This window comes from Meleagris gallopavo, chromosome 6, assembly GCF_000146605.3.
Source record: "Meleagris gallopavo isolate NT-WF06-2002-E0010 breed Aviagen turkey brand Nicholas breeding stock chromosome 6, Turkey_5.1, whole genome shotgun sequence".
NCBI classification, from domain to species: Eukaryota; Metazoa; Chordata; class Aves; order Galliformes; family Phasianidae; genus Meleagris; species Meleagris gallopavo.
The window spans coordinates 20,899,574-20,909,076 of record NC_015016.2 but is presented as its reverse complement, the minus strand read 5'-3'; the positions used below and the strand labels follow the sequence as shown (position 1 = coordinate 20,909,076).

Below are 9,503 nucleotides of genomic sequence, written 5' to 3'. Positions count from 1 at the left end.
GTGGGTGCCGTCAGGGGATCCCCGATGAGCTACCGGGCGCCTTCGTGCTAGCACGGCGTGTAGGGGGCTGCAGCCCCCGGGGTCGCGGAGTCGGTCCGTTGATAATGAATGGGCGAGGAGGAAAGGAGAGGGCTGGCGTGCTGCTGCTGTGAGCGGCGTTTGCTCGTGGCCGCGGCGTGGCTGTGGGGGGGAAGCTGGGCGCAGGGGGAAGTGCCTCGGCACCCGGCCCCACGCAGTGCATGGCAGACGCGGCTCCGGAGCACGGCTTTCACCCGGCGTCCGTCCTGCTGCAGTCAGCTGGGCGCCACGCTGTGTCCTGCAGCCGCAGCTCTGCAGCCAGGGCCCATGCTCGATCGTAAGGCTGCGAAGGGGCATGTGTCTTTCCTCTAGCAAACAGTGCTCAGAAACATTCTATTATCTTACTGTATATATGTGGAGATATATATATGCACAGTTCTCCACGAGGCAGGAGCGCACATTCTTGTATTCTTGCAATGTGTAGCACAGGGTAGCGTAACTCCAGGCTGGAGCCTCTCAGTGCTACCATTTGCACATGAGTGCTGGCTGTACAGCATGGGATGTGTTTCAGGGACTCCACCATGTGATGCCCAAGGAACCTTGGAACCCGAGGAACCTGCCATACTCTCCTGGCCCACGGGTGTAGAGATTCTTCTATCTAATGGAGGACACCACCCAGATCCCTCAGAGTCACTCTCTGCCCATTGCTCAGGAAAACCCCATTGCTTGGGGGAAGCCCATACATGCGGTCGCTCTGGCTGTACTGCAGCCTGGGCACACTGCAGATTGTGTCAGCTGTGCAGCGACACTGCCCAGCAGCCTCTGGTTCACATCTTCCTTTGCATGTGCAGCTATCTGCGTCGTGTTAGCATCATTTTCCCAGTTTTAAGCCACGCAGAATAACAAAGTGAACAGGAGCACAATGGCACCGTGTTCTAACTGCTCTCTCTTGCTTGGTCTCTCTTCCAGATCTAGCTGCCTTCACACAGACCATGCTCCCAAAGGCTGTATGATCATTTCTGGTGACCGCCAGCGGAGGCTCACTGGGGCCCGTGCAGCAGAGCAGGAGGCTGAGGGGTTCCTGCTGCCCCTTGGGCAGAGATATCGGTGTGTGGCCGACCCACAGTGAGGTGCCAGCTTCAGAAGCGATCAGAGACGAGAGCCGCCGTGAGGTGCTCCAGATCCAGGAGGAAGCGGAGCGGCGGCAGCATGGACAAGGACGGCACCAACCTGGCCGACCAGCAGTATGAGTGCGTGGCTGAGATCGGCGAGGGAGCCTACGGGAAGGTGTTCAAGGCCCGCGACCTGAAAAATGGTGGCCGCTTCGTGGCGCTGAAGCGGGTGCGGGTGCAGACCAGCGAGGAGGGCATGCCGCTGTCCACCATCCGGGAGGTGGCCGTCCTGAGGCACCTGGAGACCTTCGAGCACCCCAATGTGGTCAGGTGAGGAAGCGGGGCCTGCTCTGTGGTGTGTGCGCCGGGTGAGTGGTTTGGGCGTGTGGAGGGCCGGGCAGCCGATGGGCTTTGTGGATAGAGAGAGAGCTCGTCTGTGCACATGGAGTGTGGTTTGAGGTTTCGACAGGCCGTGGGGCTGTGCCAGAGCTCACCTCATCCCCGTGCTGCCTCCCACATACACAAACACCCATCTCCAGAGGCATAGGCATGTGACACAGTGCTGGGATGGATGGCAAGGAGCCCCATACACACCATTTCCTCAGACGTGATAGGGAATGAAAACCCAACAACTCCCTTTGTCCCAGGTATTGGCTCTGACAGCTGCTGTTGATTTTTAGCAGCTCTATTCGTTACCCAAAGGTAATGGTTGTAGCGTTAGTGGGACATGCATTCCACTTCTTTAGATGTTTTTATAAATGTTTGCAGATTATTATGTTAAAGAGGAGGAGAAGCCTAAGACTGAGCTTTACAGGCCTTGTGACTGACTGCTGCTTGTTGGTAAATTCCCCAGGAGATACTGGTGGTGCTATGAAGGGTGCAGCAGAATGAGTTCTGGCCTTGCTTTCAGCATGGTGGCGGTGGCACCAGGTTTCCTGGCTGTTGTGTTGGTAGCGTAAGCTCTGAGTGAATGAGCTTTATTCTTGGGCTGGTTCCCCATGCTGAGACTGCCTCGTGAGCATCTTTATTTGAATGTTACGGACTTTAAAAAGTGTACTTTGCTTTGAGATACTCGGTTGCATCATCTTGCTGATGACACTGCATCAATAGAAATATTCCTTACTATATGTATTATTTTACTCATACATTACATAGTAAAAGGGAAATATTCCATACTTCGCTAGTGCCAAGCCTCTTTGAGTCCTGGAGAAATAGAGATGCTGTGGTGACAGGGGTGGCTGTCAGACTGGCTTGTAGCTATGGTCACCATATTTGTCTTAGGGGCTGAGATGAGGGCTTTCATGGTAGTAAATGGAGCAGGACAGATAGGAAAGGGAATAATTAAAATACGAAAGTGAATAGCTAGAAATAAGTTAGTTTTCTTTCATCTCAAGGCAATGTAATAGAACAGTCTAATTTCTGAGCAAACTGAATAGGCAAAGAATGTTTTATGAAGTACTAGTCGTGGAGTGGGATGTGGTTGGAAGTTGTAGGCCTCCTTGCTATATCTGAGCAATGGGATGATGTCTGCAGCTCACACTTCATCAGCGCTGGTCAGAAAGATTCACTATTTGCTCAGTAACCATGATTCTGACGGGCACCTGGTAATGCCAGAGGCTTAGTGCAAAAACTGCAGAACTGGAGGCATGTTAGTGTGGGCAACATTTCGTATTTGGTCAATGAATCAGGTGGACTGAAGCACCCAAAGGCCTTTCTTGGCAATAGAGATTACCAAGAGTTCTTAAAATCTCTGAAATCCAGTCTACTAATATCAGAGAGTAGATGTGGATTTAGATGCGCAAGTTCAGATATTTATTTTGAAAATTGTAAGCTTTCTTTGGGAATGATTAAAAGAATGCTTATGAACTTTGTTTTATCGCTGAGATCTTTCCATATGACGTAAAAGACTTTTTGAAGTGCTTTCTAATCCAGAGATCAGAACGTAAGAGCAATTTCAAACATTATCTCTTCTAAAACAAGAGAAATGCTTTTTAAAAGTAACCTCTGTTGTGCACACTTTTAATCAGTAGAGCACATGTAGCTGTAAGTAGCGCTTTGGAGTGGTTGAAATTGTATCCCTATAATGAAAGGTTATTTGAAAATATTTAAATCATGGCCAGATTAGTAAATAAAAATAATGGCAAATGCATTGTCTGCGTACTGGAGTAGGAGGTATGGCGTGTTCAGAGCACTGGGACAGCCACATTAATATTTGAAGCCAGATGTTTTGTAAAGGGAACATCTATTTTCTGAATGTTACAGGCAAGTAGCCTGAGAGAAGTGAGTGAGCGATGCAAATATCACATCAAATCCGTCAGCTCTGAGTAAAGGCGTGTGGTCCGTGAGTTGTTCAATACAGACAGTCATTCTGTGAGTCAAAATTTAGACAAACTACCAAGAGTTGAGCTGTATTTGACCTGTGCTGCTGAGCAAGTGTGGTGATGGTACTCTGTATCAGCTGGCGGCGGCGGCAGAAGCCACGAGCTGTGTCATGTTGTGCTGAAGGATAGGCTCGGGCCAGCCCCGCGAGCACTGTAAGGAGCTCAGCCCAGGGCTGTCCTGTCTGCATGAAGAGATGGTGAATGTGAAGAGCGGTTTGGGAAGGAGAAATCCCTGGTACTTGCTTAGTAGAGAAGTAGCTGCATGGTTTTGCTGGTGAGTCTTGATGGAGAGCCAGCAGAGCTCCTGTGGCCCAGCATTGGCCTGCTGGGCATGGATTCTCTTCTTTAACATCCTGAGGAATGGCTGGTGCCAAAACTGGTCCCTAATGCTAATGCTTTTGATAATGGAGAATGTTCTCCATAAAGCAGAAATGACTAAAAAGCATAGAATAATTTTAAACAAAACGTTTCTCATATTTTTCCATGCTAGTTCTTGCTAATTATGTGAGGGTTTGTTTCGTGTCCCTTCTATCCAAGTGTCTGGTTTCCATCTTTGCACCATGCGTGATGCATTTCTTACAGAACCACTGTAGGTAAAAAATTAGGTAAGAGCTAGTGCCAGGATAAGGCAAGAAGAGGTGCAGGGTGAGAAGCAAAGTCTGATCTTCAGCAGAAAAGTGGTGGTAGTGAAAGTCTCTGAACTGTTAGCTACAAAGGGATTAAGGCCTAGTGGACTGACCAAAACTTTTGTAAGACTAACAAAAATAGAACATTGAAAGATATGGGAAAAAATGCAGTAAAAAGGATGATTGCTTTGCCCTTAAAATATTGTCCTGATCACATTTGGCCTTGTAAAAAGCCCCCCATCAGGACACCTTACACTATTCCACTTGCCTTCACGGAGGGTAAATAGCCAGCAAAAAATAGCCAGTTTTCAAGAGTAAATGGTAATGTGAATTGTTCAAAAGTGAGGAATGTTGTAGGCTATGAAATGTTCTTAGTAACAGGAGGATGATAAAGGTGCTCACCTTTCAGATAAAAAGTAATGCTTTATTCAAGCTTTCCTGTGTGCAGTAGTTAAATCTGGCTAAAATTGGTCCTGTACTTATGTAGCTCGATGCTGTTCTCTTTGGGAAGAAATGAAATATATGTAGACAAAGGACAGGCCTTGCCAGGAATAAATGACATATTAGATTCAGGAAATTCCTGTATGTAAAACTGGGAGTATTCCCTGCTGTAATATATCTGTAATTTTTTTCCTGTGATTATATTGCTAAATTCAGCAATATATTGTGTTCATTTTATATCTCTCCTGCTGATAATCAGATGAATAATTTTCCCCTAATGTTAATTATCCGTCAGACTGTGAATTTGCACCCTAGGAAGATGATATACAAGACAGAATACTGTAATTCTTGCAGTGCTTGATTTCTAACACATATATGTAGGTAAATACATTTAACAGTTTGAATAGTGTTAAACCATAAGTAAATACAGCAAACCTGCAAAGCTGTATTTCTTTGCTTCCTGGCTCTTTTTTTTTTGCAGGGGAGGGAGGATAAATCTGATTTACCATTTCTAGTAAGTCTTCTACTTTAAAACAATCAAAATTATATTGAATGTAATCTATTATAATCTAATCTGGTCTATTATGTTAAAGATAAGTGTCAGAAATCTAGCTGTTCAGGTTCATAATTACCATCTAATAAGGAACTGAAAATCTTATTTCTCTTCTTCCTGTTAAGGAAGGGTAATAGGTGGCCCAGGTAATTGACTTCTGTTCAACAGAGTGATCTGCCTAGCTGGAAGCATAACTCCATTCCTCAGACTTTTTGGTACGTGGATAAATGTGTGGGAAACCCAATAATTACAAGTGAGGGGGCAATTATCCTGTATTCAAAGTTCAACATTACTTTACATGCAGTGAAATTAAAATGACACTGTAGACATTTGTGGTAACACAACACCATCATGATGGTTTTTCCTAACATTTGCAATCCGGTGCTCTTATCTTTTGGGTTACACTTGAGAGCACTGTGGAGCCTATCAGCTGCTTCTCCGGGAGGACACCTGGCTGCCCCATCCCTTTGTGCCCAGGCACAAAGACCTGCACCTGAGTACTCAAAGCTCCCAGAAGTACACTCCAATGGCTTGGTCCTTAAAATTGTTTTGTGCTAAGACAGGAAGTATCCTTTTCATAACAGCATCTTAAATTTCCCCATCTAGCTCAATACGGAGAGCAGTCAGAATCTGAAATAAGTCACTGATATAAAGTAAAGCTTTTGGAAGGTAGTTTGCATTTTTTTGCTTGTTCAGTTTGTCAAACTGAAGTCCTATTGTAACTTACAGTGGGAGAGGAGTTTCAAAATGCAGTAGCTAATTTTGTTTCTCTTTTCAGTTTGTGGCAATGCTGATATTGGCTGCTGTCTTTTTAACTGTGCTGTTAAGAAGTTTAAAGGGTGATGTTCTCAAAATCAGTGAGATGTTCCATCCTGTTAAGTGAAACATTTCTATTTTAGGGGGTGTTTCTCTCCAGTGAATTCTGCTTACTTCCTTACTTCCTTTTTCTGCCAAGCTAATGTTAAACTTTTAGGGTATGACATCATTTCTACAGATCAGTGGTGTGCAATACAATTTATTTGCGTGTAGCAGCACTCATACACAACTGACAGACTCCAGGAGTGGGTACTTTCCCATTGCTAGGTATGGGGATTATCTTGTGTCCTGAAAGAGTGAAATGAGATGTAGAGATGGGGTAAAGCAGAAGAAACTGAACTGGAAACTTCAAAATTGCCAAGTTTAAAGGAATTAATGTGGCAGATTAGTCTCAACAGAGGTGGATGAGTAATGGGAAGGAAAAATTGAATAAGCCTCAGAGTCAGCTTTAGGCTAACACAAACAAGATGGTCTTCAAGGCAAAATGAGAAGATGGGAAATGCCTTGGTGAGAGGGAGGCACTTCCAGGCTGGGAAGCCCTCAGAGATGGCCCCTTTGCTGTCCTGCCACAGCTGGGAGCCACCACGAAGGCACTGGAGAAGGGGCTGTGACTGGACCAGAGGGCTTTGGTCTGCAGGAGAGCGAGGGGAGCGGTGTGGCCGGTTCTGAGAGGGGCTGGGCTGTAGGTTGGGTCTGGAGAAGTTTCTTAAATTGGCCATTGTGAAATGGCTGGACATGAACTCTGGCCTCTCATCATCTGCTTGCAACACTACCACAGTACACAGAATAAGGGAAAATAAGAAGTTATATTCTTTCTGTCCATCTGCATTGTTAGTAATGGATGTGATGATTTAGTGTGAATGCGTGGTCTGCCAGATACAGGACAAGATAAGAGTACGTCAGGAAGGAAGGATTGAATATGGAAAAGCCTTTTAAACCAGCTTCTGGAGTGAATACAGGCTTTCTTCAAAAAGTATTTTATCTTACTCTGAATCTAAGCTTTTTATAAAAAACATGTTTCCAGTCTTTGTGTGAGTAAACATTAGTCATTTTAGATCATGTACAGAGCTCCCTTCCTTCTCTAAATCTGTGGTTGGTGTGTTCTTGCTGTTCTTGGAGGGATCTGCTTTTGCTAGGTGCTGCCCAGGATGAGAAGCAGCTTGTATGGGCACAGCCCAGCCTGCCGCTGCCCCACAGCAGGCATCCTTCCCTTGGGTGCTGCAGTGGGATATGGGGTTCAGCATCAGCTACAACAGGCAACTGGGCTGGGTCTCTTATTTGGGTCTCAGATTTGCTTCGTGATACCTCAGAGCACAGAGCAGAGGGTGCCAGCACTGCGCTCTTCCCCGGTGGCTGAAGGAGAGCAGCTGTGACTTAGCAGTGTATGGAGGGATTCACTCAGGTACCTTCAGTGGGTTTTAAGCAATTGTTTGAAGTTTAGCAGATATACATTATCAAATAGAAAATATGCACTGGATATTCAAAAGCTTTCCTAAATAGATTCCAGAGACAAAGCGGTGACTGGGACAATATACGTAAGAGCACGAATCGCAGGTTTTGCTCCATATGTGTAATCTGCTTGTTCTCCATTTTTGCAGAATGAGTGGATTCTTAATGAACTAACATATGATCATAAGGTAACTGTGCCCTTATAAATTTGTAACTAAGTTGCATTTTTTTTTCAAGACCTTAATTTCTCCTTCTGAATCAGTTCTTCATGTATTTTTCATATATTCTAAAAAAATATCTTAAATTGCAAGTGCACGTACACCTTTAAACTGTAAATCTACTAATGAACAAACTGATTTGGAATTTTCCAAGGGGTACAACATAATGTGCTTTGGCATTTTTATTTGGGAAACCTCCGTCTGGGAGGGGTTTGATGAGAAGATCATCAAAGAGTGGAAATGTGACGGTTGACTTCTGTAACTTTCTAAATGCCTGTTGCATACCGACTATTGTATTAATGTTCCTATTTATTGATTTACCCAAATGCTTGGAAAATTTACTCCATCCTTGGGAGGTGCTGGCAAGAAAATATTCCTCTAATCCTTTTAGAATCAGGTGATTGTGCTTTCTGGAGGCAGATCGAAGAAGATGCTATGTAAATAATAAGAAACTCTATTACGTGAGGCTTTGGATGCATTTCTAAGGATGTAGAAGAAGATGAATCTTCATGCTGTGAAGCATCTCATGTAATTCTAGGACTAGATGGTGATTTCAGATACCTAAGTAAAGGGTGTGCTTGAATGTGCCAACTTGCTGATAGTGGTAGAGTTGCCTTGGGGTAGATTTCCCATGGCACACCTAGAAAACAATTTACCAGCTTAGCAAAACGTTGCATACTGTCTTGAAAGCATTTATTTGTAGAACCACTGATGCCACTCTGGCTTCTCATTAGCAGGTAATTGACCTTCTCTTAGCAGGGCAAAATAAAAATAGCTCAGATATGAACTCATCTTTGCAGGAATTTCCCATGTTCACTGACAGAAAACTCAGTTCTAACACAGATTAATCATACAGAGTTTAAGTGTCAAGTTTGGGCTTTTGCAACATTAGTCAGCGCTAAATGTTGCATGTTGTGCTAGAGACAGAGAAAGGAAGTGAGAAATAGGATGGAAAAGTCTATGCGCTGTTTTTTTTCTCTCTCGTGAAATTTTGGCTACACATTTAATATCTGTTTGAGAGGTGGGCAAGATGAGAAGTAACCCAAGGTGTCTGTTGCTGTTTAACAATTCTTGAGAATTCCCTTCTTCCTGAAATCAGTTAATTATAAACTGGGAATTTCAGTACTTTGTTCACTGTTTCTCAAGAGAGCATATTTCTAGGAGCTTTCTGTGAATGTAATTCTGAGCCGCACTGATGCTTTTGTTTCTCTTCATCTGTGGAGCCAGCGCTCTACTGTAAGGACAGAATTCTATCATTATTTTTTTTCACATTTGATGTGGTATTTTGCATACAGCTGCAGAGTAGACAGTTACCTTTGAAAGGAACATTTGGCTGGTTTAATTTGATTAGAGCAAACCACCTCAATCATTTCTGAACTAAGACCGTTTTCATTTTAACTTGGCAGTAGGAGCTGGGAATGTACTGGCAGCACTCAGATGTTTGGGGGAGCACCAGCTTGGATGCACAGCCAATGCTGAAATGAAACAACCCCAGAGGGCTCTGCCCACTCTGCCCCTTCCCCTGAAGCACGGGGGCTGTGCAGCCAGTTCTCTGAACATACACCTATTATGGCAAGGAATGGTGAATGTTTCTACAAAAAATGGGAAATGCTAAGCTGGCTAAATGCATAATCGCACGTTTATTAACAAAGATGTGGTATTGAAAACATATAGAATATGAATATTTTTTTATTTACAAAAAACTTCAAATGCTGTGGGAACAGTATTTTTAGTAAATTTATGATAAAATCCAACATGCAAATAGAAATATGGTGAATTTCTGATAGCTTAGTTATATTAATTCTGGTACATGTTCGTAAGGTTCCCCCAGTCTATCCTTCTGGTTTTGGTTTTCTATTCTTCTTCTTGTTATAAAAATACACTGAGAT

The 9,503-nt window shown here is 44.0% G+C and overlaps 1 pseudogene; it reads left to right on the top strand.

Annotated features, from left to right (window-relative positions):
- The first annotated feature begins 8 nt into the window (after positions 1–8).
- LOC116216740 lies at positions 9–1,488 on the top strand (annotated as a pseudogene).
- The last annotated feature ends 8,015 nt before the right edge of the window (positions 1,489–9,503 follow it).